Source organism: Panthera leo, chromosome A2 (assembly GCF_018350215.1).
Source record: "Panthera leo isolate Ple1 chromosome A2, P.leo_Ple1_pat1.1, whole genome shotgun sequence".
NCBI classification, from domain to species: domain Eukaryota; kingdom Metazoa; phylum Chordata; class Mammalia; order Carnivora; family Felidae; genus Panthera; species Panthera leo.
In genome coordinates, this window is record NC_056680.1 from 75,071,794 (window position 1) to 75,099,480 (window position 27,687).

Below are 27,687 nucleotides of genomic sequence, written 5' to 3' on the forward strand. Positions count from 1 at the left end.
ATCCATCTCTTTAGAAGAGAGGAAATGGTGCCAAATCTTCTAGATCAAAATAGGAACCCAAATCCTTAATTCCTTATAGACTTGGCAATCATGCTTATTTATCCTAAGTATCTAATAAGACAATTGTCCAAATATCCAAGTATAAGGATAGTTGTTTTAATACAGCTTGTACTGTAAAAATATAAACAATCTAAATGTTTTACAGTGATTGAATTTTATTCCAGTCTATAGATATCGATTTAATCAGTCCTTTAAAACACTGTGGAAGCATATTGGACATGAGAACATGTCATATGTTCTTTCTCTTGCTAACATTTTAATATGAAAAAGAACAAACCTACAGAAAATTGAAAAAATTGTGCAGAGAGCGCCCAAAGAACTACCACCTAAATGCTGTAATTAACATTTTACGATACCCACTTTATCATATTTGTCCATCTATGTAGCATTGATCTTTTTTCAAAATGCATTTCCAAGTAAAATGCGGACATCGGTTCCCTTCCCCTAAGTACTTTTGTATGCATATTATTAACTAGAGTTCGATATTTGTTGTTTTTTTTCCTTAAGTAAAAATTTATATGCAATGAAATGTACAAGTCTTAAGTGGACCATTAGATGAGTTTTTGCACATGCATACAGCTATGTAACCCAAACTTCTATCAAGACATAGATCATTACAACCACCCCAAAAGTTCACTCTTGCCCCTTCCTCTCTCCTTGCCCCATTCTGCCAAGGCAACCACTTTTCTGATTTTTTCCATCAAAGTTGAGCTTTACTTGTTCTAGAACTTCATATGAATAAATGAATTCGTACAATATATACTCTTAGGTAAAGATCCTTTCACTCCTCATTAGTTGAGATTCGTCCATATTGTTGTGTGCGTGGGTAGCTTATTTCTCTTCCTTGCTGAATACTTTTCCATTGGATTACTCCATTGTATAAATGCACCATAGTTTGTTCATCCATTCTCCTGTTTACAGACACCCGGGCTAAGAAATATGTAATGTGTTCTTAAGTGAAAAGAAAAAAACTATAAAATAAGAGGGTCATACAGGTTTTGTATTTGTAAAACACACAAGACACTCAAATGTGTGTGTATGTATCTGTCTCACAGAGACATAGCACATTTTATATAGCACATGGGGCTGTAGGGAGACTGAAATGAAAACACTGAGCTGTAACGTGAGTTTCCTTCCCTGAAATCAGTGGGAAGAACGGCCATGTAACTGCCTGGCTGGAAGCGCCACGACATGATCCGTCTCCCCACAGAGAGAGCTTTGGTTACATGTGAAGTGACCAAAGTGCTGTCTGTGGAGAAAAAAGCTTGTGAAAAACTCCTCTCTAAACAAAGACCCAGACTGGAGTCCTGTGCCTGGATTAGAAAGCCACCTCATAAAATCCCCCAAAACCATTGGCTCTCTATTTTACAAAAATTCATGGAACATTTTTACTAAAGAATAGAGCATAGAGCACCCGGGAGAAGGGAAACCTGAGTTTGTGTGGAAGGGTAAAACAATACTGCTAACTAAATGCCTCACCTCCAATCGTCCTTAAAGCCACATGAGGTACATGATGAGGTTTAGGGGTGATTGTGGGGATCATGGGGTCCAGAGCCGATGACCAAGAAAGAATTCTTGAAGAGGTCTTTGGTGCAAAAAGGTGATTTTATTAAACACCCATAGGCTGGAAGAGCTGCCCCGGGACCATGAGGAGAGACTGGTTATATACTGTGCAGTTGGGGGAGGTAAAGTCCAGGGGAAGTTCCCAGTGAGATTTTCATATGCTAAAGAAGACTCATGGGATACTGGAGGCCAAGCTATTGTCAAGCTAAGGTGGTTTTTCCCTCTAGCAGAGCATTAACATTAAGACAGTAAGGAGTTCCTGGAGAAACGTTTTACTCTGCCAGCCTCAAGTATCTGTCAGTGGGCTGCAGGTTATAAGGAAATTTAGTTCTATCTGCCATTTCCTTCTGCCTTTGTTTCCCACATCACTATGGAGGGGTGATGGAGACTTAGGTCCTGCAGGACTATGATCTCTATCAGTTAACCATTTGTTTTTCCCCTTTCCTTTGTTCTTGGGCAGCCAGGAATGCCCAAGGAATATCACCCATATCCCACCAGGGTCGGGGGTGTTTGTGGCCTGTCGGCTTGCCTTATGCTCCCTCATCAGTACATAGGGTGGTTGTAGTTTCACTGGCAAAATAGGAATAATTAAGTGATATCACTTGGCAAAAATCATGGAAAGTGGTAGCTTAGAAACCTTGTACCTTTATTCTTACGGTGAAACTCTCCCTGCTATATCTGTTGAGGATTTAAACAGATTTAAAGCATTTTTTAAAATACATCTTAACTCTAGGCCTGGTAAGATTTGTTTGTCATTAAGTGAAAAGCAGAAACAGTCATTGGAAATGACCATCTAGCTCAGTGGTCTTCAGGAGGATCCTGAGAGGGGAAGGGAGTGTCTCACCTTCTGTGTTCAAGCCTTCCTGAGGGGCCCAGGTAGTCCAGTTCCCTGTTCTCAAAAAACAGGATTGGAGGCTGAAGAGCCAGCCCTGATTTTTCTCTTTCTCTCTTCTCTTACTCAGAAGGGAGTGATTCAAGAGCACAGGATTATTGGTGAAGTAGGAACAGAACCCAGACTTCCCCACTTTGATTTGAGAGTCAAACCACTGGATGAGGCTCAGGCAGGGCCACTTGAGGGCCAGCGGCCACCTCAGTTACATGGGAACCACGGGTCTCCCTCTGCATTTATCCCTCATTATGCAAAGAGAGCCTGGTGGGCTCTTTGGCTTATCCACTGCGTGAGAGCCTCAGAGGACAGCCCTTGCAGCCACAGAAGAGCCAGGACATCCCAGAGCTCCTTGGGCCTCGTAGAAAGATCACTTGGCAGAGTAGGCAGAGTGCTGGTTATGGAGTTAGACAATGACTTTGAATCCCATCCAATGGGTCAGGGCTCTGGAGCTCCCAAAGTCTTAGTTTTGTCATATGGGTGGAAAATGTATGAAATAAAATATTTGTCATGTTAAAGCACTTGCTATGGATCCCAGGATTAATACCCCCAAACTAGAATAATGAGCTCAGATTTTTTTATTAAACACTTATTTGTTTAACATTTTGTGCTAGACATTGATGACTATATAAGTACAATTTAATGACTTAATGATTGCAAATCTAGACTCCAGAGTTAGACCATCTCAATTTGAATCCCAGTTTCACCACTGGTCATTGGCAGGAGATTTGGGAGTTATTTAACCTCTCTCCTAAGATTTGTCATTCATAAAATGAGGATAAAATTACCTTCCTCTTAGGGTTATTATGAGTATTAAATGAGTTAGTCTATGTAAAACACTTCCAACACCTCCTGGCCCATAAAAAGTCCTATGCATTTGGCTGTTATTAGTGTTGTTAGACATAATACCTGCTTAAACAGGAACAACTCAGAGATGAGAATAACAGTGTAGCCAGGTATTATTTGATAGAGATGTATGGACACAAAATAAGTAGGGGCCAATTTTTATATGAGCTAGAAAGGTTTATCCTAACTTAATTTGACATCGTAATTAATCAGTAAGCCAAGAATAGCTGTGTATTACCACCCAAAGAAATGTGAAGAAGCTATTAATCTGTCCAGTCTTTCCAGGTCTGGGTTGATGCAGTGTCTGGTGATGGAATATCAATAACCAGGGCCACACAGTTCCTGAATGGATCACTTTGACTCTCTCCGTTGCCAGAAGTAGCAACTCAAGGAGGTGGGCTGGGGAAGGGTCACAGCAACAAGGCTGTAGGCCTTTCTTGGTTAACTCAGGGGCCAGCTTCTCTGGACCAGTACAGCTGTCTTCTCTGTTCTCAGAAAGCACAGCAGTCTGGGCTGACCTTTTCCATTGCACCTCCCTATTCTTTTTCCCAGATTTATTTCTCCTGGGGGAGAGATTAGGAAGAATAAAACAGGTGCACAACTTTTCCCCTTTCTGCCTTTGCTAAAATTATACTCATGTACTGGCCACAGAACACCAGCAACTCAAAAGCAGGAGTCTGCCAAGAGTCAGTGCTGGGATAGAGAACACACACTAGGTCTAGTTGGAGAAGACAGGGCAAGATCAAGAAGACAAGCCGGAGTTGGAGACCAACTGTCAGTACTGAAATTTCTAAGAGCTGAGTGGGGATGGAAAGGAGAAGGAAAGGAAGGAAGGAGAGAGAAGAAACCAGCAGAGGCAGAGGTGGCAGTGAAGGAAGTATTGAATTACTTCTGTAGAATCAGGCTGAATTCACAATTATCCTGTGGAACCTCTTAAAGATACCAATAATATAGGTTTGACAGAAATAATTTGTTTACACTACTTACTTTGGGGAAGAAAGTTATAGACTCCCAAGAAAAAATTAAAAACGTACTAGTTTTCTCAAGGGAGAGAGAAATTCTCAGTTTGGGGGTATATATTTTTTAACCTAAATGCAATGAACCATTCATGGAACTCATAGAGAAGCCCATAGAGCCATGAGGTTGAGTGAAGCAGCATAGTGAAAGCAGTGGGATGTCTGGAGGCAGGATGACAGACCCTCTATGGGATCAGGATTGAGTTTCATTGCTCTCTTGGCTCAGGCGAACGCCCAGAGTTTGTTCTTCATAGTACCACCCATGTACAGGTGCAGAGTGCTAAAAAAAGTAAAACGTATAAACATCTTTCCCCTTCCAAATTCCACTGCCCTTCTTGATGTCAGGGATCCAGCCTCTTATTAAAGAAGCCTTATGGCTGTCTTGGACCATTAAAAAGAGGGAAGTTCCTATTGAGGATAGTTCAGACAGGACTGTGCAAAGTCTTGAGTCACAGACAGTTCTTCCTACTGAATAGTCAATAGGTAGTAGGTGGGCATGTGTCCTATATGTTTAAAATTCAGGTTCCCCAGAATTAGATGGTGATGCTTTAAAATATTGGATTTCTCTCTTATTAAGTCCGCATAAGTCTACTTTAGGTCCTGGGCCCAGACCCCCATTATAACATACCCAAGCATTTCAATCACTAGCTCAGTGTCCCTAAAGTATCTCTTGCCCGTCCTTATTTCCAACCCCAGTTCAAAGGAATTAAGACAGTTTCTCCTACCCTGAATCTGCAGACTACCATGGCACTCCAAACTTCTGATAGGATCAACGTTTTATGGTTTAGAGAACTTAAGAAGTGGAGGATGAGATGAAAGAGGTGGGCAAAGAGGAAACAAAGACCTCAAAAGAACTCGTTCCTGCTGGAATGATGAGCCAACAATCAGAGATCAGCACATGAACCATCTCAGATCCACACTACAGTGGGAACACGGGGAGCAGAGAAAAGGCATATGCAGTGATGTGTGCTCTCACGCCATAGCCTCTCTCTTTTCCCTCCTTTTCCCCTTTTTCAGCTCAAGTGTCCTCAGTGATTTCCTTCACATAGGCAATTAAAAAAGTCTTACCAGTTCCTTCTTCGTATCTCTGTGGAAAGCGAGTTCTGACCCACATAGTCAGGAGGCCCTGACACTGCCTCGTCCACTGAGAAACTGAGCAGGGCCAAAAATTCTTCAGTCCCTCACTTCTGGGGCCTGTGAGAATGTTTCAAATCCCAGATTCCTTTTGTACGCTTTCATTTTCGGGAATATTTTAAGGAGCTCAATTGCTGCAGGTGATTTGAGTTTGGGTCGGTGTTGGGGAGGAAAGTTCTGGCCCAGCTCATTGCTCCTACTACCCTGGAGTATGGCTGGAGGCTTCAGACAGGAAGAGTCCAGAAGCCTATGTTTTCTCTTTTGTCCACTCCAAGTGGCCACTTAGAAATGTAGTGATCATGATTTGCTAAATAATTTTCGAAATGTTTTCTAGAAATCTTAGCTTGGGGTTAAGTGCACTACATATGGCAAATCCTGATTTATGAGCCCGATGGAAATATGTGTTTTCAAGAGAAGTGGGAAGAATTCCTTTGTATATACCTCGTTTTAGTGTTGACCCAATCTGGGTGTGGTGTAAACATCCTATATTTAGAGTTGATTCAAGCTACTGACCGTGAGTTCATTGACTAAGTTAACAGAAGAGTCCAAATTCAAGTGAGGGCACTTGTTTTAAGACAATAATTATTGCAGTAACAATATGTTTGCCTTCCTCTTTATAAAAGAGCTAATTTGAATGTACAGCTTAAGCAAATCTTTTGAAGTTTCATATTTTGTGAATTAGGATATACCAAAGAAAGTAGGGAGACATGCCATCAAAAAAGCATTCTCAGAGTATTATAATGGAAAGAAATCTTATAAATAAGATTATAAAAGTTATAAGATTATAAGAGATTATTTTCCATCTGAAAAGAGATCAGATGGAAGTAATGGATTCACTAATGTCATCTGTATTAAAACACTAGAACCTGGTCTGATTTCAGTTTTTTTCCTCCTTAAATTTTGAACTATTTCAAACACATAGAAAAGAATGGAGAAAAACGTAATCTGACATACTTGATATAAAATGTTACCTAATTTTAGTCAATAATTTTTAATCTGAATTTTAAAACCCCATGCACTGACCCTATTTCTCTGTCTCCCTCCTCAGAGTTATACATATAATATTATTTTTCATGCACTTAAACTTTTTTCTGTTTGTAATTCTTGTATTTTCTGCAATATTTGAATTCTATATACTGAAGAATATAAAAAAATAATACTGAATACCAGCCATAGACTGGGAGAAAATATTTGTCAAAGACACATATGATTAAGGACTATTATCCAAAATATACAAGGAACTCTTCAAACTCAGCAATAAAAAAACAACCCAAATTAAAAAATGGGCCACGGACACCTCTCCAAAGAAAATACATAGATGGCAGATAAGTAGGTGAAAAGATGTTGTACATTGTCTGCCACCAGGGAAATGCAAATGGAAACAACAGTGAGATACTACTGCATACCTACTAGCATGGCCAAAATCCAGAACACTGAAAACACCAAATGCTGATAAGGATATAGAGCTACAGGAACTCTCATTCATTGCTGATGGGAATGCAAAATGGAACAGCTACCTTGGAAGGTAGTTTGGTGGTCTCTTACAAAACGAAATATAGTCTTACAATGGGATCCAATAATCATGCTCCTTATCCAAAGGAGCTGAAATTTTATGTCCGCACAAAAACCTGCACATGAATGTTAATAGCACTTTTATTCGTAATTGCCAAAAAGTGTAAATAATCCAGATGTCTCTTAGTAGGTCAATGGACGAACTATGGTGCATCCAGACAATGGAATATGATTCAGGGCTAAAAAGAAATGAGCTAGCAAGCCATGAGAAGACATGGAGGAATCTTAAGTGCATATTACGAAGTAAAAGAAGCCCGTCTGAAAAGGCTACATACTAGATGATTCCAACTATATGGCATGTTGGAAAAGGCAAAACTAGAGACAGAAAGATCACAGGTTGCCAGGGGTTGGAGGGGTAGGAGGATGAATAGGCAGAGTACAGCTTTTTAGGGAAGTGAAAATATTCTGTAAGATACCATAATGATGGGTTCATGGCATTTTACATTTGTCCAGATCCACAGAATGTAAAACACCAAGAGTGAACCATGATGTAAACTGTGGACTTTGGGTGATTATGACGTGTCAGTACAGGTTCATCAGTTGTAACAGATGTGTCACTCTGGTGGGGGATGTTGATAATGGGGGAAGCCAGGCATTTGTGGAGACGGGGCTATATAGGAAATCTCTGTATATTCCCCTCAATTTTGTTGTGAGCCTAAAGCTGCTCTAAAAAAATGAAATCTTAATAAAAAGTTAATTCAAAAAAATTAAGCCTGATTAGCAAAAAAAAATTCTGAAAATAATACTGATTATATATAATAATATTATATACTGATTATATATAGTATAAGGTATATATCAGTATGTAATATGTCAGTATATATTAGTATTATATATAATAATATTATATATTGATTCTACATTGCTACGTATATAATTAATATGTTATATAATTATATATAATACACATATAATTATATGTTTATATAATTATACAATTAACAGATTATATAATTATATTATATGTTGTAATACACATATAATCAGACCTCTGTTGTTCTTGTAGTAGATGGAAAAACTTGCGAGAAAAGCAAACACCATGTGGAGCCTGTAAATGTTTTTGCATAACCTGTAAAGCATTCATGGAAGTGGCTAATAAAAAGGGTTTTAATATTTTTTTAAAAAAAGCAACTATGTCATTGTTTACATCTGTAACTTTTTCCTTCCCGGTTCTCATTTAAACATTCTGGGGAAAATGTAGGCAAAGTAGCTTCCAGTTTTAGAATAAATAACCATTTGGATTGAAAACACACACACACACACACACACACACACACACACACACACACACACGTGTATTAATGATGTGTAAATTTCGTCACTTTTATTTTCTGCTTTCGGCTGCTAGATAGATAAGGTACGAGATCCTAAGATAATGAGATTTCCAGGAAGTGAGTGTGTTCATCAATCAGCATTTAAGAGATGGATGGAGCAGCCCACAAAGAAGTTAGAAGGAACAGAAGTGCTGAAAAAAGCAGAAGAATGCGTTGTTATCATAGAACATCATCACAGTGTTGGCATAGTTAACAGTGTCCAAAGTGACACTGTTTTTTAGGGAATACTATGAGCACATTTAGAGTTTTCACGTAGGAAGGAATGAGGAAAACTGAAGAATTTCTTTCACCACTAGACATGCAAACATTCGACCCGTTGCTCAGCCCAAAGCCACACCATTAAGTTCTTTCATTTAGAGAAGCTTAATGTGAGAGTTTCCAGAATAAAAGAATTTCAGACTTTATAATTCTGCACACAAATAATCTCTATAAAATAGTTCAGAGTACAATTCCTTCTTGTCTATTATTTCCATCTATAAAACTGTCACTTAAAAAACATCATTTATCAAAACCAAACCCTGTGCAAATCCTTACCCACTATATCATGTTGCCTCCTCTGAAAGAAACATAAGAGTTTGGGTTTGGAGCCAGTTGGAACTGCATCAATCACACTTATTAGCTATGTAACATTGGGCGAGTTATTTAACCACCATGAGCTTCAGTTTCCTGTGTCTTAAGTGGAAATGATAGGGTTGTTTTGAGGATATGTCAGATAATTCATGTAGAAAGTGCTTAATGAGTTAGAATAATAGTAAGGCCCTCTCTCATAACATGTTTTAAAATGCCATTCTTTTTGCTTTTGTAATTTTTCCTCTCAACACATATATCCAGGTCTTTGGTGTTTGAAAAGTACCTTGTAACTAACCAATGCTCTGATTTACATGCACTTATTTATAACTGCCAGTAGTGCAAACAATATGGCCTCTCCTTGACAAAGTTGAGCACTTCCCCTTTGCAGAACTTTTTTTTCTTTTCCATCAGCACTTGAGTGGTATCTGGCTTCTAGCAACATGCCCGTTCATGAATTGAAGGACAAAATCATGATAATCTTGACAGATGCAGAAAATGTACATGATGAAATTATAACACGCATGTATGATTTAGAAGAATACAAATACTCTTAGGAAACCAGGTTAGAACATTTAATAATCTAATGACGAATACCTAAAAAACAAAACAAAACCTCAACAAGTATACATATGGGTGAAATAATGAAATTATTCCCTTTGAAATTGGGAACAAGGCAACGATGTTATCACTTTTAGTCAACAAATTGCTCAAGTTCGTGGTAATATAGTAAGTCAACAAAAAAGACATGAAGTTTGGAAGTGGAAAAAATAACAGCAAACTTCTATATGAAGTAATTGCTTATATATGAAGAAAATTTTAAATAATTCACAGATATATCATGAGACTTAAAGAGTGCTTTGCTAGGTTGCTATATAGGAAATCAATATTTAAAAATCCATTCATTTCTGTATATTGGAAAGTGTTAGGAAATGAAATTTAGTAAATGCTTTTATAATGGCATCATAATGCCATATACTTAGAATAAATCTAACTAAAGTTGTATCAGACTTCTATGCAGAAAACTGGAAACACTAAAAGAAATTGAAGAAAAAATAAATTTAAATTGTGCTGTAGAATATGAAGGGATTGAAACACTCAATCAGCTGCAATCTAAACTCTTGTGGATTTTTTTTTTAATTCGACAGGCTGAATCTAAACTTAATAAGCAAATGCAAAGGACTTCAGAGAGCCAAGATTTTTAAAGAAGAAATATAAGACAAGAGGACTTATTCTCAAAGTCCTCATAAGTTATCATAAAGCTTTAGTTTGAACTAGACGTGTAAAGTAAAGCTCTCAGACCTGGCTAGATGCCACTTTGCACGGGCAGGATCTTGACTACGGCTTCCAGGAGTCAGAGAAGCTGTGTTAAGTTTTGCTGAACTTCCTTCTGATCAGCGTGACCACTTAAATCTTTAGCTCATCTTACATATTTTTCAGAAATGTTTTTGGTGTGAACTCACCAGTCTCACTAGAATTGGAGGCAAATGCCAACATTCTCAAGGGGAGGAGGGAACCAGAGAATGACAGATTTAGACACAATAACCCAAAGGCAAGAAGCTGGTTCTTTGGGGGCAATTTTTATAGACAAGTCACGTCAGTGTAATTTGTCTATTCAATCCCTCATTTCAACTGGTAGGGCTTTGGGTTAAATAAAGACGCACAGTGTGATACAAGAAATAGATACGTCCCCACCAGCTCCCAAGTCTGATAGCCAAGTGCTGAGAATAAGCCAGCCAAATTGTAAAGATGAATCAAATTTTCAAAGGAAGCTGAAATAGCAAAGGGAGGAAAGGCTGGGATCTATGGGTGGTAAGTGGAAGTCCCACCTCCAGGAACCTTAGAGAACACTGGGGAAGAACAAGGTCTGAGGCTCTCTCAAGAGCCTGCTGGACTGGCAGTTAGTGTCTTTTAGTCAGAAATTAAATGAATGCTAGAATTGTGGATGCATGAAGATGAGAGAATGAAGCTCTCAGTTCCCCTGACCTAACACTGTGTAGGAGGGGCTAAAAATACCAGGCTGACTACAAGGCAAATGATGTTTTCAGTGCCTATGTTATTGCTTTTAATTCAGAAAAACTCTATTTTTACATGCAAGTTCATCTTCTTATTCCTGCAGATGGCTCTTCGTCTTCTAAAAAGAACTGGACCAAACTCTCATTTTTAACAAGTTTGTATAAAAGTATTCTGAGCTGCTTGAGATTTTGTTTTAAAAAGTAGAGCATTGGAGTGTCTGGGAGGCTCAATCGGTTAAGCCTCTGACTTCAGCTCAGGTCATGATCTCATGGTTTGTGAGTTCAAGCTCCACACTGGGCTCTTTGCTGTCAGCATGGAGCCTGCTTCGGATCCTCTGTCTCACTCCCTCTCTGTTCCCCTCCCCCCGCACTTGCTCTCTCTCAAAAATAAATAAACGTTCCAAAAAAATAAAAAATAAAATAATAAAATAAAAAGTAGAACATTAAAGGTACCTAATGGAGACATGGATCGTTTGTTAGTAATGTATAAAAATTATTTTTGACTTTTTTTTTTAAAGGAAAACATTACCTTGTTGGATGAGAACTGAGGAAGAGCAACAGAGAGGGTAATGCCAGAAAAAAAAAAAGGATTTAAAAAAGTTTTTCACTAAATGAAAACTACAGAAATCTGATGCTTCAGGTATAGCTGGATCTAGATGCTCTCACAATATGACCAGAAAACCATCTGTATTCATATCTTATCTTTGAAAATTTTTTAATGTTTATTTATTTTTGAAAGAGAGACAGACAGAGCACAAGCAGGGGAGTGTCAGAGAGAGAGGGAGACACAGAATCCGAAGCAGGCTCCAGGCTCTGAGCTGTCAGCACAGAGCCTGACACGGGGCTTGAACTCACAGACTGTGAGATCATGACCTGAGCTGAAGTCGGATGCTCAACCGATTGAGCCACCCAGGCACCCCTGAATATTTTTTTCATTATCATTCTTCTCTGAAAGATTCTTCCCACCTGGTAATAAGATGTGACCATGAGTAACTCAAGTCTTCCTCCTACCTCCAACTCCCGTGAAACAGATGCATCCCCTTTCCTTTTCCTTTTTGTTTACTTTATCTTTCAGTTTTACGTATTTGCTTATTTCTGAGATATAACTGATATTACAGCACTGTATTAGATTCAGGTGTACAGTGTAATGACTGGATTTTGTATATGCTGCAAAATGCTCACCACAGTACGTCTAGTTAACATCCATTGCCACACACAGTCACAGATGCTTTTCTTGCGAAGAGAACTTTTAAGATCCCTCCTAGCAGTGCAAACAAATGCACCCCTCTTCTGATGTAATCGGTAAACGTCTTTGGATTGACTCTAGTTTTTCATACCTGTGCAGTTGGGGCTGGGGTCAGCCCCACTGTAAGCACATAGACTAAAGAATGTGGAAGGGGCTTTCCCCAAAGTGGTGCTATGCTGATGAACATTGCAAAATATTTCCTCAGTGGAGCTGTGATAAACATCTATTGCTGGGGAAGTGTTTGCTGTGCTTCTGACACCACTATGTAGCTACCAGAACTGGAAGACACTCAGATTGTCTTCACTACTGAAATCTGCCTCCTTTTCAGGTATTCCCACACTTCCTGATGGGTAGAGGCCACTGGAATCTGTGGTGTATCATGTTGGGTTTTCTTCCCCGTCTATGGAAACTTTGGTGATTTAAAACCAGTGCTATTTTTCGAGGTGCCTGGGTGGCTCAATTGGTTAATCAATCTGACTCTTGATTTCAGCTCAGGTCATGAACTCACGGTTGTCGGGATCGAGCCCTGCATCAGGCTCTGCTCTGACAGTGCGGAGCCTGCCTGGGGTTCTCTCTCCCCATCTCTCTCTGCCCCTCCGCCACTAGCATGCACCCTCTCTCTCTTTCAAAATGAATAAATAAATTAAAAAAAAAATAAAACCAGTGCTCTTTTTCAAATCTCTGTTTTTCTATTTAATAAAGTATTGATACATGTGATTTTTTTTAAATGTGGCCCATAATTATTTAGCTAATGTACTGGGCTCCTTTTATCCCCAAAAGGATTCTTTATGAGATACCTTCATTCCAAAAGTAAAGTTCCCCACCACTAAGTCATTCAACAACCATTTACTAAGTTATGCTCTATTTAGGCATAGGATACATTAATTAACAAGTAAATTCAAGTCTCTGGACTTTCCCCAACTTCAGATCTCTTTCTTCTCTCCCCGATGTGATTTGGACTTTCCCCCATGTAAGAAATTTAAATTTCACCGACAAAAGTTCAGTATTTCATGGTAACCAAAGCTGTATTTGAAGGCACAAACCAGAAAGTGTGGTCTGATACAAGTGACACTGTTCATAACAAAGGGCAACGAGAAACCCTCAGTTGTGACTCATGTTTTAGTAAACAGAGCATGCACATGAACTCTGACACCCAGGCAAGGTTTCTGCCACCTAAAAACTAAAATAGTGAATGTTGTGGGGCTCCTGGGTGGCTCGGTTAAGCGACTGACTCTTGATTTCAGCTCAGGTCATGATCTCATGGCTCATGAGTTCGAGCCCTGCGTCAGCTCTACGCTGACAGCACGGAGCCTATTTGGGATTCTGTCTCGCCCTCTCTCTCTCTCTGCCTCTCTCTCTCCAAATAAATAAGTAAACTTAAAATAAAATCAAATAATAATAAGATAAGATAAAATAAAATAAAATAAAATAAAATAAAATAAAATAAAATAAAATAAAATAAAACAAAACAAAATAATAAAATAAAAACAGTGAATGTGATAAACTCCTTAAAACTAACTTGTGTCAGAAACCCTAGCCAAGGTAGTGCTGCCTGGCACTGTTCTTGAAAAAACTTATAGTAAAAGAAAAAAAATATTTTTCTTCTGTTATCCCTTTTTTTCAGGAAGAAGCAAAAAGCAGATTAATGAATTAGAGATGATTGGAGGTGGTTGATAAGGACCGAGTCCAAAGGTAAGTTGGAGTTGTCAACTTAAACAGCATTTAATGCTCTCCCTTTGCTCCTAGTATCACCTCCTTAGGTCCTTGGTAGCAGCTCCTGTTTTGAAGGGCAGAAAAGTCTGAAGACAACTACGAAGACGAATCCAAGCCACATCATCTAAAACATAGAGTTGTGATCATAAATACAAACACAGTCAAGGACTCCCCAAACCCTGGCATTTCTGAAAATAGGCATTTCCAGGTGCCATGCTGGGCACTGGGCATGTGGGTGACAGCCAGACTGACCACTGTGCAGGCAGTCAGTTTTGTCAGTCTCCACTGACATGAGTCTTGCTTCAGGGATAAGATTTCCTTCAAGGACTCTGGGTGAGCTCCTGGAGCTGTCTCACTGGCTGACCTGGGAAACCCACACCAAGCAGCAAAGGCACCAGAGGGGTGTCAGGTTTAAACTTTCAGTTATCTTCTCCAATCTCCACCTCATCTGGAAGGGAGGCAGAGAGCTCATCTGCTTTGCAAAGCGGAGAGACGGTTATCCAAGGAAACACAAAAGCCAAGGTCAGTTTAGATTCAGAAAGTCACTGCACCAAAGATTCCATAAACCTCGCCCTGCAGAAATGAGGGAGGCAGTTCTGGGTCAAGCCAGTTCTTAACACATGTGCAAAATGGACCACCCAAGAGGGGTTCTTGCTGAGCAAACTGGCCTGCCTGCCTTCTGCTTTCCTGTGTCTGCAACTCTGGGCCCAGGAGCAAGCTGATGACACCAGTCTAAGGGCATAAAGGACCATTCCTATTCATCCTATTCATTCATTCATGTCCTAGGGCCTCTAGGACAGCAGATATCAAGAAAGAACACTATTCAAATTCAAAGATTTCACCAGTGCCTCTTACATGCAAGTACTTCTAATGGGAGTATTTACCAAAACAGTCAACTCACTACTGCATTTTTTAATCTGTCTTCTTTCACATTTGTACAATGTGATAAATTCAAGCAGAGATGCCCTGGGGATTTCTTGGAATAATTCATAACCCAGTGGTTTTGCTGTTTATCGCTACTCCTGAAGTCCCACGATGTGAGCCTCTCTTTCCATTGACACCCTAGTATTGTTTATTCCTTCTGAGTATTGTATGGCTTGCCTTTTCAGCGCTCTCCTCCAAATTACACAAAGTTTAGCTTGAGACTTTGACATCTATTAAAACACAGGGTCTCCTTCAGGTAGTAATATACTTGATTACTGTTTTCACTTAAGACGTGAAGTTTATTATCCTATCAGCTGGGCCCAAAACAACCCCAACCAAGTTCACCAATTTGCAGACTGCAGACTAAATCTGGCCTGCAGATATTTTATTTGGCTGGCTCAGTGATTTTTGTTTTGTTTTGTCTTGGTTTTGTTTGGTTTTGCTTTGTAATTGAATTTGAATGACTTTTGGCAGAAGATTCTCAAATTCCATAGACCCCACCCCTCCCTATTGCCATGAACCTTACAGACACTGGGGTTTGTGATGATTGCCCAATATAGTAAATGGTGATAGGAGGAACCCGTGTCTCATTCCCAGTCTCTTAATAAAAGCTTTCAATATTTCACCTCTAAATATGATAAGATTCTTTTTTTGGTTTATATTTATATTATTTGTCGGTGGTTTTTTTTTTTTATATATCATCAGATAAAGAAGACCTTTCTACTTCTTGTAGAAGTCATTATCACAAATGGGTGTTGAGTTTTACCAAGTGCTTTCCCTGCCTCTACTGAGATGACCTATTATTTTTCTCCCCTTTTTCTGTTAATTGCTAACCTACTTTGCTTGATTATCAAATGTTAACTGAACCTTATATTTTTAGAATACCTCCATCTTGGTTATGATATAGTATCCTTGTTATACAGAGCTTGATTATGTTTGCTGTTATTTTGTTTAGAATTGTTACCTAACTTGAAGAGAAAGCTTAGTTTTACATTTTCCTTTTTAGAAAAACAAAGATCTTTGGTTACAGAGACCAAGGAAATGCTCACTCATTACAGAAGTTGGGAAGGGTTCCTCTTCTCTATTGTCAGGAAGAGCTTGAGCCTGGGTGGTTAAGGTTGGTTAAGCATCTGACTCTTGGTGTTGGCTCAGGTCATGGTCTCATGGTTCCTGTAATCAAGCCCCACGTCAGGCTCTCTGCCGACAGCGCAGAGCCTGCTTGGGATTCTCTCTCTGCCCCTCCTATTCTCTCTCTCTCTCTCAAAATAAATAAACTTAAAAAAATTAACTGATTTACATGAAATCTCAAATTAATTGCCTAGGGTTCTAAATAATAGCCTCTTCTTACCTTCTTAATGCCTGCATGATTTCTAATGATGACTCCTTTTTCATTTCTGATATTGGTATTTTGAGCCTTTTCTCTATTTTTCATCAGTCCTGCTAGGAGTTGATTGATTTTATTAATCTTTTCTCAAAATTAACTTTTGGCTTTATTTTCTCTGTTTGCTTTTTAATTTAGTTACTTTTAATTTAGTTACTTTTAATTTATAATGACTCAGATATGACTGCACCGTAACATATAATTAGGCATCCAGATGTGCAACTATGTGCAGAATCATCATGAATGTGACACGTACAGACTCTGACCACCCAGGTATGTTGTGTAGGGTGGCCTCAAAATCATGCGCAGCCTTACTGTTAGTGATGTGGTCTTCTGAGACGGGGAACGGTTTGTGGAATCATTCCCGTGAAACCAAATGCAGTCTTCTCTCCAGTTACAGTTATTACCAAAGATTCTATGTATATTAAAACGGTACAGAACTACTTTGTGTTAATATAAAGAAAGGTAGGCTCTAGGTAGATTTTTCATCTATGTAAATTTCTAGTGAGACAAGGTGAAGGTTGGGCAGGATGTGGTACAATTATTTGATTGCGGGACACCTTGTATCCCTAACCCATCTCACTGAATGTCCACAGCATTTCCCAATCAGTGTGGCAAAAGGGAAATACAAGCCTCCTAAAGTTTCCAAAATGTCCTCAGGTGGCTCTACCATCCCACTGAGGTATAGCTGTTATGGGGGAAGATTATGGCAGAATATCCTCACTATTTTATCATCAAAAATGGATCTGTCTTTAACTTCCCCATATCCACTAAAATTGAGGGTTGACTACTGGGCTCCATTTTTCTCTTCTGCTTGGACAAGCTGTGGCTCCCCAGGGCCTGCCCTAACTGAGACTTCCTCTGGGCTGTCTCCAGTCCACTCCTGCTACATAATAGTGCTCACTGACCCCGCTAGAGCAATGCTAGTGTAAGATCTGTTCCCAGCCTGTGTGGCAGCCTGGATCTTGGTCTCTATAAAGCCTCGTGTGTATCCTTCCACACCCTTCTTCACTTGGGTCATCCTAGACTGACCTGCAGTGCACTGAGCCCTGCATTTCAACAGGTGGTTACCTTGGCGTAAAGCTCCCTCCCTGGAGGTCCCAGGGGATTTTCCAGATCTCTAACTGGCATCAGGGCTGAATGGAGGCACAGTAAGTAAGTCCTGATTGGGTTTGGCACACCAAGTTCATTACATATTTTAGGGGCTCCGCCTAGATTATTTGTCAGTTTCAAAACCCTTCATACATGCTTTTACCTAGTTCTACTACTGCCTCTTTGGGTCATTGACTACCTTTCTTGAGCCACCATGATGTTGTGGGTCAATGACAAAACCGTCATTCTCTGTGCTGGTAGCAAGTTCTAGGATGATGTTAACCCATCAAGTTACAGGGGCTGCAGCTTCCAGTCCCATAGTTAACTGGGATTTCTCCCACTGTGGGTCCCTTGCCACCGATGGAGTCAACATGTGCTCGATCCCAAGGCCTGCAGTTCAGGTACCTGCAGCACTGCCTGCACTGTGACAACACCCCCCTTTCAAGCACACCTACCCAGGTGACACACTGAATGTCTTCTAACCTTTTCTTTGACACAAGTCCCTGCTTTTCTACCATGCTAGAAGTGAGGCCAGCAGCAGGAGCAGGTATGACCAGTGTCTCTCTGCTGCAAGGGCTACTCAACGACTGACGTGACTTGTTGAGACTCCTCCTTCTGTTGAAACTCCTACCAGCGGTGCTTCTGGAGACCCAGAGACTCCCGTAGCTAAGCAGCCTGTGTCCCCAGCTGCTCACCGGTGCACTACTCAGTCAGGACTGAAAAGGACCTTGGCCTTTGCAGGAGGAATGATGTTTTGTTTTGTTTTGTTTTGGTTTGGTTTGGTTTAGTTATGCATCTCTATTTCCTCCTATGACCCAGCAGTAATTGTCAGAGGGACGTATGTGATCAGTGTTAACACAACTAACAAATGGTTAGCAAATGGTTGGTCAGACTTTCCCTGAGCGTTCATGTGGTATATAACAAGGTAGGGCAGACCTGGGAAAAGCATTTTTCCAAAAAGGATCCTTTTTATCTTGGCAGCTGTTCCGACACCAGGTCTGGATTGCACTGACATTGGCATCGACCTTGTTCATGTGTGTTTCTGCATTTCTGTACTGTCCTGATATTCCGGTTTCCTGACATCCTTGTCTACTCTGGGGTTCTTCCTTTACCTCCTCACCTGCTGGGGTTGGCACTATTTTCTTCTGCCAAATGCAGATGAATCAAAACCATGAGCAGAGAGGCTCATGTGAGCAGCCTGTTGAGAATTTGGCCTCATTCTGATTTTGGCCACAAGCTGACTCCTTATACATGTGGATTGCTCCTGAATTAGGTGCCCGAGGTAGGTAGTGCAATGTATTATAACATGAGAACGTGTATAGAATAGATTCTGGGGGCCATCAGTGTATATGAGCTACTTAGACATCCACTAAGACTTTTCTTTGTAAATATTTTCTTTATAGTTAGTCACTAAAAATTACAGAGCTTCAGTCACCCAAAATGTATTTCTTGTGCATACTCACTGAAACCAGAAATGTAACCTGATTCTGAAATTGAAACAAGACATCGTATTCTGGTTTTCTTCATGGGAAATGACTGACTTTGGTAGAGTAGAATTAGAAAGTTAGAAGCTTATGAATAAGAACCAAAGATGTATAATGCCAAAGCACCCATTGCAAGGTCTGATGAATTGCATTTAATAGATACAATTTAAAATGGCTAAGGGTTCATCAGCTTCGTGAAAAACTAAGCTATATCTGAGTTGGACTTTTGGCTGCTGAAAAACTTGCTAAAATATCTGGTCAGATGGACTCACTCTTAAACCCAGAGATGGTTTCAGATGCTCCTGTGAAGCCACAGTGAAGACAGCAGGCATCTCCTCTCAGTGTCCTTGTCTGTTCCCTAGCTTCGTCACCAATGGCCACACCATGTATTTGGAGAAATATTTTCTCACTTAATAGGAAACCTGCTCAAGAGGGATTATGGACAAAAAATAATACCTATTTCCATCACCCTACTGTGGGCTTTTCCATTAATTTGCTATGTTGCCAACATAGAAAAGTCGGTTATGGAAATAAGAAAGTCTGCCATGGGAAGTGAATAAAGGACTACTTCTCACAAGGAGCACGAGCTGAGATATTAGGAAGTCAAATTTATACCATGCTAAGATATCACTTGTGGGAATTTTCACACATCATATTTCCTTTGTATAAAGATATATATTCAAGCACGTTTGTAAAAGAAAAAAACCAACAAAAACAAATATGCAACAGAAAACAATACCATATTATCACACTTCTTAGTGTAGATCTTTACCAAGTGTCACAGAAAATATTCATAAAAGAATATCAACTGCAAAAAATAAGTTATGGAATATATATTTATTTATATGTTCATACAAAAATCTAGATAGAGATACATCAATATGCAATAATGGGATTATCTCTGAATGGTAGGGCTTTAGGCAATTTTGTTTTTCTTTACAACTTCTAATTCTTCTACAATGGACTTGGATTGATTATATAATAAACATGCTGAAAACACAAGAAAGTATATTTCCCAATGTCCCAGCTTCTAGTCAGTGAAATGACTAGTAGGAACGAGAGTAGGTCCACAGTGTTGTGTAGTGACTTCACAGTCTTTTACTAGTTCCTGAGCTACCAGCTCTCTTGCTTCCTACCTCTTCTGTCCTACCTTAAACGCCTTACAGGTTGATGGAAAACTCTTGTTGGCCTTAGCTTTTACCATGTGTGAAATGGGCTCATTTTATCATGTATTTCAAGTGAAATTTACAATATAGATATGGCTGGTTAGAAGCATGCCATCAGGTTATGTACCTTAAGATTACATCAAAATGGCTTATACATTTTTATTATTCACTGCTGTTTTAATTGTAAAAGACAAGGCACCCGGAAGACAGACCGTCTTCTAGCTCAAACTATAAATGGCCAAAGTGTGGCACATTCAGTATTCTGTGTTTATTAAGACTACGTTTTCTCAAACAGCATGTCTATTACACTTATTTTTGCATCTCTGTTAGTATTAGTTAAATTATCAGTGTATTAGAGTCTTCATAATAACCAGTACTTGAGGCTTCCTGACACATTGTTATACAGCCTTCAACTTTTAATAAAAATTGTTTCACCATAAAAGGAAAATGAATCTGTAATAATTATTGGCTTGTTTCAGGTTTGTCTTCAAGAGAGATTGAGCTGGTAGGCTAGGGGAATGTCCAGGAGTGGTGTTTACATAAGGAGAAAGATGCCTGATACTCACTCAAACATGCTTTTATTCAAAGGCAAGTGGCAGAAATTGCTGCTCATAAGAAAGCAAATGTGAAAATGGCAGTTCTTCTACATACTGAATGTATACTCTGGGGTAGCTGCCTTAGGTATTACCTGTTGTTGTTGTCTTAAGATTTCATTTTATTTTTGAGAGAGAGAGAGAAAGAGACCAAGTGAGCAAGCCCGAGTCAGGGAGGGGCAGAGGAAGAGGGAGAGAGAAAGAAGCTCAAGCAGGCTCCTCGCTGAGTGTGGAGCCCAATGCAGGGCTCGATCTCACAACAATGAGATCATGACCTGAGCCAAAATCAAGAGTCAGATGCTTAACCAACTGAGCCACCCAGGCGCCCCAACTTAGGTATTATCTTTACACCTCACTACAATCCTGTTCTGTAAGTGAGGGAACTAAACCATAGACATGGCCTAACCCAACAAGCTGAGAAATGGCAGTTAGATTTTACACAATTTCAGTTTGATTTCAAAGTCCTGTCTTTCCTGAAGCTATAGGACCCCGATAATTCTACCATGCCTTTATAGGAATTCTTATGCTTTTTACAGTGCCACCACATAATAAATACTGCAGGTTTCTTTTGATCCCTACAACAATCAAAAGAAGTGTTTCTCGTCATATACACAGATATGGCTAATAGAAGTTTTTGCAACGGAAAAAAATCCAAAAGACATGGAGTTTTTGTTACTATAAATGTAAATCCTGTTCATTCTTTCCTGAAAGGTGTTGTGTGATACAAGACATTGAAACTTGCTTATTGAGAATAGAAAAGTCTTGGTCTCAGTTTTGATGCAGTTCCAAACCAAAGGAATCTTGTGCTGGGGCTTAAAACAGAGAGCTGAAATGATACACGTCCCTTGCTAGACTGGGAACCGCAATCCCTTAATTCAGATGACCTCAAGGCTTGACCAGAGAGTACTCAGCTGCTTCTTCCGGTTACCTTTTCATGCTGGCTTGTCCTTAATATAGCTAATGTTCCCCAGATGTATCAGCTGCTAGCTGTCTTTAACTCTCACTGGGCTCACATGCAGCACTGCCTGCTTTGCACCGAAATGGAGGGAGAAGAAATCTCTCCTAATGCAGAAAATTTCAAGTCTCTCAAGTGCCATCAGAGCAAAGCAATGCCATTCAGGCAAAGCGACCAAATGCACATTTTTATTTTAAACATCTCATTTTTTAAAAAATAAAATATAATACTGTAATAAACTTCTCCTGTGCCATTACCCAGCTTCGACAAAATGATTTCATGTTGTAACATGAACCTCTCACCATGTACACCTTCCAGGATGATTTTGTAGCAAATTTCAGACATTTCATTTTGTCAACAAACATTTCAGTGTGTAACTCTAAAAGAAGAAGACTCTTCTTTCTACATAACCACAATACCATGATGGTAGCTTTAAAAATAAAATAATTCTGAATGCCATCAAATATTTGGTCAGTGTCTACATTTCCAACTATATCTTTAATGTCAGAAAGTTTTCTGGTTTGAATCAGGATCCAAACAAGGCCTACATGCTATTATTGGTTAATATATTCCTTTCTCACCTATGGGGGGTTCCCCTTCCATCTATTTTTCCTCTCTTCACTTTATTTGAAGAAACTCAATTGTGTGTCCTGTAGAATTCTTTGTCCTGATTACATCTCCATAGCAGGGTTTAGCATATTCCTTCTTCCTCTGACTTGTCTGTGACTTAATAAATGGATCAGGAAGACTAACCAGATTCAGGTTTGATTTTTTGGAAAGATTCCTTCCTCTCTCAGGAGACACCTAATATCTGGTTTTCTTTCTGTTTTTGGTATTAGTAATAATTGATACTTAATGCCTACATCCACGAACACATTTTGTGTTACAAATGGATGATATTCCAATTCTGTCATTTCTTTCTCATTTATTTGCTGACCTACCATAATTTACTCAGTGGTTCTTTGCTTATACATTTTCAAAGTAATGAGTTGGTTCATTAGAGTCTTCCGATGGCTGACCAATTATTGTTTTAAGTATCATTATGAACTCATGGATTTAAACTGATGAATTTAAATATGTTTTTGTTTTTGTTTTTTTTAGAGATAGTATGAGTGGGGATGGGCCAGAGGGAGGGGAAAAGAAAAAACCCAGGCTTCACACTCAGCGCAGAGCCCAATGCAGGGCTCAATCCTACCACCCTGGGATCATGACCTGAGCCAAAATCAAAAGTCAGGGCTCAACTGGCTGAGCCACCCAGGAGCCCCTGGTGAATTTCAATCTTTTGAAGGGTTTTTTTTTCTCATTGATCTTCATATTGCTTCATCTTTGACAGTCTCTGAGAGCTGATTTTCAAGTTTTTGACACACACTTAATAATCTTTGATAGCTTCCTCATTATCTGATGTGACAAGAGTTTCCAAGACAAGCTTGTATATTTCCTGTCCTGGATCTGAATCTAGAATTAGCCATCTCTCCAAAGATCTCTTGTTCCTTTCAGAAGGAAATTGGATTTCAACACCACATCCTGGGGAGCAAGAGTGCTTCTAGGACATTTTGCTACTGGGTGCATCAGTGTTTCTTAGACTTTTCAGTTGAAAAAACTACAAATAGTTTCTTTCAAGCAGAAAATGTCAGTTTATACTGAGACTTCAAATTCAGGACTAAAAGCTCTTATTAATCTCTTCTTTCTGACATCAGTTTTTCCTTTCTCCCTTGTCAAGAATCTTGCTTGTCAAGGACACTGGATAATAGGATTATAATATCGCAGAATTATACTTTATGCATACAACATTTTTGAGTTACAAAATCATTGCTATCACCTATACTATGATTACTGAAAACTACCATTTTTTTTCTAGCTTTTTTTTTTGTCCTTAAGGCATATATTAGGGATGTACAATCAAAAACTGTTTTTTAAAAAATATTTTGGAGCACCTGGGTAGCTTAGTTGGTTGAGCATCTGACTCTTGATTTCAGCTCAGGTCATGACCCTAGGGTCATAGGATCAAGCACTGCTTTGGGCTCCATGCTGAGCAAGCCTGCTTAAGATTCTCTCTCTCTCTCTCTCTCTCCCTCTGTCTTTCTCCCCTGCTCTGTCTCTAAAAAAATAAATACAAACGAAAAGATATTTGGATTCGTTTCTGAGGGGTTATGCCTGCACTAGTTACTGGTTTTGATTCACTTCTCTCATTTTAATTCAATTTTTAGGGACTTAATTTTTTATTATATAAAATGCTTACACAGATTCAAAGTCAATTCCATAGAACAAGGTATATTGAAAGAAGTCTACCTTCTATCCCTGTTCCTTCATCTTATTCACTCTGTACCCTTAGGGGAGATGTCAGCATTAGGATTGGTACCTATAATTATTACATATTGTATTTCTTCCCTTATTACCATTATTTACTCACTGTTCTATAATTAACTATATGCTAATGCTCACCAAATGCCCTTAAATTGATGTCTATCCAGTCATTTTAATTGTCTGAAGGTTATTCTTGAATGGATACATCAGGAATAACTCATGGGATGTTGAAAAGAGTTTGGCTTTATACTTGAAAAGCAACTTATCTGAGTAGAAAACAGTTGGTCCAGATTTTATTTTTGCTTTATCCTAGAAGGCATAAAATGTTGCTATTGAAAATTCCTCACAATTTTATTTTCTGTCAGTTATAAGTGACTTAGATTTCAAGATGTTTCCCAGATGTCAAGAGAATTTACTCAATTTTGTCAACAACCAGTAATTTCCTTACTTTCCTGTGTTCTCATTTTATTTTCCCAGGTACACAGTATGTCCTTTCAACATGTACTGTCTTATGCATATATATTCTTAATTTTAGGAAAGTTTTTTTTATTATAGATTTTTAAAATATCTCATTTTATTGTTTTGGTTTTCTTCTTTGGGGACTTTATTATACACATGTTGTTTCTTCTTTTCCTATCTTTCATAAGGCTGAATGTATCAGAGATTTTCAGAGGGCTGATACCTGAACTGTACCTATTAAAAGCCCAGCTTTAAATGAGCAGTAAAATGTTAAGGAATGTAAGCCTAAGGTCTATAAAGTCTAAGGATAGAATTGACTAACTACCAGGTGAACTGAATGCATATTCTCCTATGGTTCAGACGACCAACAGGCTATATGTTTCCTAGTAATCTTATGTCCTCTTATTTTCTTAAGTGCCTAAAATAAGAAATTACATGAAATTTACTATTGCAAGTGAGATTATGCACAGTTTCCAAAGTAAAGTTTACAAAAACAGTTCCAGGGGAAATTATTTATAATTCATTGCTAGGCAAAACTTTGTTTTCCCTGTTTCTTTTTTTCTAATGAGGTCATCATAACCAGGCTTTCTATTTCCCCCTGGCTGCTAGGAATCTGAGCCAAATTGTGGCTCAGTCTGGTAACAATAAACATAATTATGACAGGATCCTTATTGCATGCAGGTATTCTTTAACTTGACCCCAAGTTAAAGGTTTTTAAAATTTGGTGTGAAAGGACAAGTTTACAGAGAAACCATATACAAAATTTAGTTAGAATATACATTTTTTTTTTCTGGGAAAATCCAGACATTTCATCAGATTTTTATTCTAAAAGAGATCTGTGATGCAGAAAGAATGTGAAAACTACTGTTCCTTTATTAATTATTTCATTAATAAAACAGAAGCGTCTATTTTAGTTTAATTTTAAATTCTCAGTGATTTACCTCAAAATGAGTTATTTACTTTTGGAATCACACTAAGCTTATTTATTTATTTTTAACGTTTATTTATTTATTTTTTTTAACGTTTATTTATTTTTGAGACAGAGAGAGACAAAGCATGAACGGGGGAGGGTCAGAGAGAGGGAGACACAGAATCTGAAACAGGCTCCAGGCTCTGAGCTGTCAGCACAGAGCGCTATGCGGAGCTTGAACTCACGGACCACGAGATCATGACCTGAGCCGAAGTCGGCCACTTAACCGACTGAGCCACCCAGGCGCCCCAACGTTTATTTATTTTTGAGAGACAGTGTGAGTGGGGAAGGGGCAGAGAGAGAGGGAGACACAGAACCTAAAGCAGGCTCCAGGTTCTGAGTTGTCGACGCAGAGCCTGACATGGGGCTCAAACTCAGGAATGGTGAGATCATGACCTAAGTCAAAGTCAGATGCTTAACCAACTGAACCACGCAGGTGCCCCAGCACACTAAGCTTTTTTTTTTTTTTCTTTTGTCTTGACAAAATATAATGAATAACAAACTGATGAATTTAACTTCAGACCTCAATCACTGAAAATGAAGTCATTCCATTTATAAGTCTAGATTATGTAATATGGGGGGGGGGTGTAGCTAAGCTCTTTTTCTACAAATATTAAGAGCCTGCTAAAAATAAAACTGGGTTCCCTAACTTTAGAAAGAATGCTAGCATCCTATATTATCATTGTAAATAGTGTCCTCCTTAAAATACGTTGAGACACAAACCAATGAGGCAATTATTTCTATATAAGCTAGTTTCATTATATTTACTTTTTCTCTTCTTCTATAATGCATTGTGTTTTCTTGCATATGTGTAAATGTCTCGAGGTCTTTTGGTGAACATTTACCAAATTGGTCATATTATTTCATTATTGCCATATATCAGACACCTCTGGAGAAATGCTTCCATCCACTTAATGAAGAATCAAGGTCTGCAAATAGTTCTCTTGCTCAATGCATAGACAGAAGATATTGTAAGAGTGTGTTATAGAATTAAAACAAATACTAAATTTACATTAATCTGATATCTGAGTAGAGCGAAGAGGTAGGACAAGGCACGCAGTGCTTGTTAAATCAAAGTTGACCAAACTTGGGAGGAAAAAAATTAAGCTTATGCTTAGGAATCCAAAATATCTCAATTAGATGTGCAATTGAATAGAATCACTTACCTAGAATGCATTCATTTTGTATTTTGTCAACGATTTCCTTTTAACTGTTTGTGTTCATTCTTTAAGCCTTTTTCTAGCATACAGTAAGTTTGTAATTCTGTGAACAGATTGGCATTTCAATAAAAAGAGTTTTGTTGACTTGAGAAATAAAATTAACTTCTGGTTTTGGACCTATTGGAAATACGGTTGTCATTTCCATTCTTGCAAGGATCTGCAAAATTAGCTTTGAATAATTTCTTCCTGTTTTGCTATTCCTCGTGTAATTAAACACTTTAAAATTCAGAGAATTTAGATTTGACTTGATATTTCAAACTGTTTAGAATGTGGCTGATGATTAAATGGTGAATAATGGTAATATACATAATTTTGCATGACATGAATAAAAACAGCTAGGTGAAATTTCACAAATCATTTGCCCTTTAAGCAAATGGTTACACATTTTTGGTCTGTTGATTTATGCAGTCAACTAGAATTAGTAATTAACTTGCAATCTGATGGACTTGAAGTCGGAGAAAAAGATTTGAGGTTGGAATTTGTTTCTATGAATGTTTTTGTAAATGTGGAGTCAGCTTAAATGCCCAAAGTGGATTCTGACACTGACACTTTTCTTCCTCTCTGCTGATTTGATTCATAGGGCCAGTAGTTAAGTGGCTGAATAGTGAGGTTACAAGCAGTCATTATTAAGGTAAGCAAAGCCTCACTCTTGCTTGTGGTCGGACATCTGATTTTAATTGTGGGAGAGGTAGATAAACATTGATGCTATGGTAGGAGAGAAGCTGGTATGCCATTTCTAAGCTCATTGGAAGCTTATAGCTTGCCAGTTTACACAGACATACACACAAGAGGGTGGAAATAGAGCCTAGTTTCTGTATTCTTTGTTTCTGTATTCTACTGATAATTTTCTAGAGAGATAAATACAGCCTCGGATGTAACCCTAGATTTAAAAAGCAAAAATACAAAAAATGAAAATGGACTACCTTTCAGTTCACATGCCCTCACACCCACCCTCCAATCCCAACCTCTGGGTCTCACTGGGGCCACATTACTCAGTTATTTATTCCTAAATCACACAATCCCTTTCTCTACCACTTATTTTCCCTAACTGCACTCCAACCCCTGCCAAAAACAAAAGACTAAAAAATAACATCAAAGAAGACCCCACAAAGGTTTTGTTTAACTTCCTTTTCACCCCACCTTCCACCAAATGAATTCCTTAAAAGTCACATCGTGGTTAATCATGC

The 27,687-nt window shown here is 38.7% G+C and overlaps 1 long non-coding RNA gene across 1 annotated transcript in view; it reads left to right on the forward strand.

The window, feature by feature from the left end:
- Positions 1–27,112, forward strand: part of LOC122213456 — a 116,183-nt gene extending 89,071 nt beyond the window's left edge. Inside the window, exons 4-5 of the long non-coding RNA XR_006199522.1 lie at positions 13,864–13,931; positions 27,081–27,112. This is a non-coding gene — a long non-coding RNA (uncharacterized LOC122213456). The remainder of the gene's footprint in view (positions 1–13,863; positions 13,932–27,080) is intronic.
- Positions 27,113–27,687: the final 575 nt, after the last annotated feature.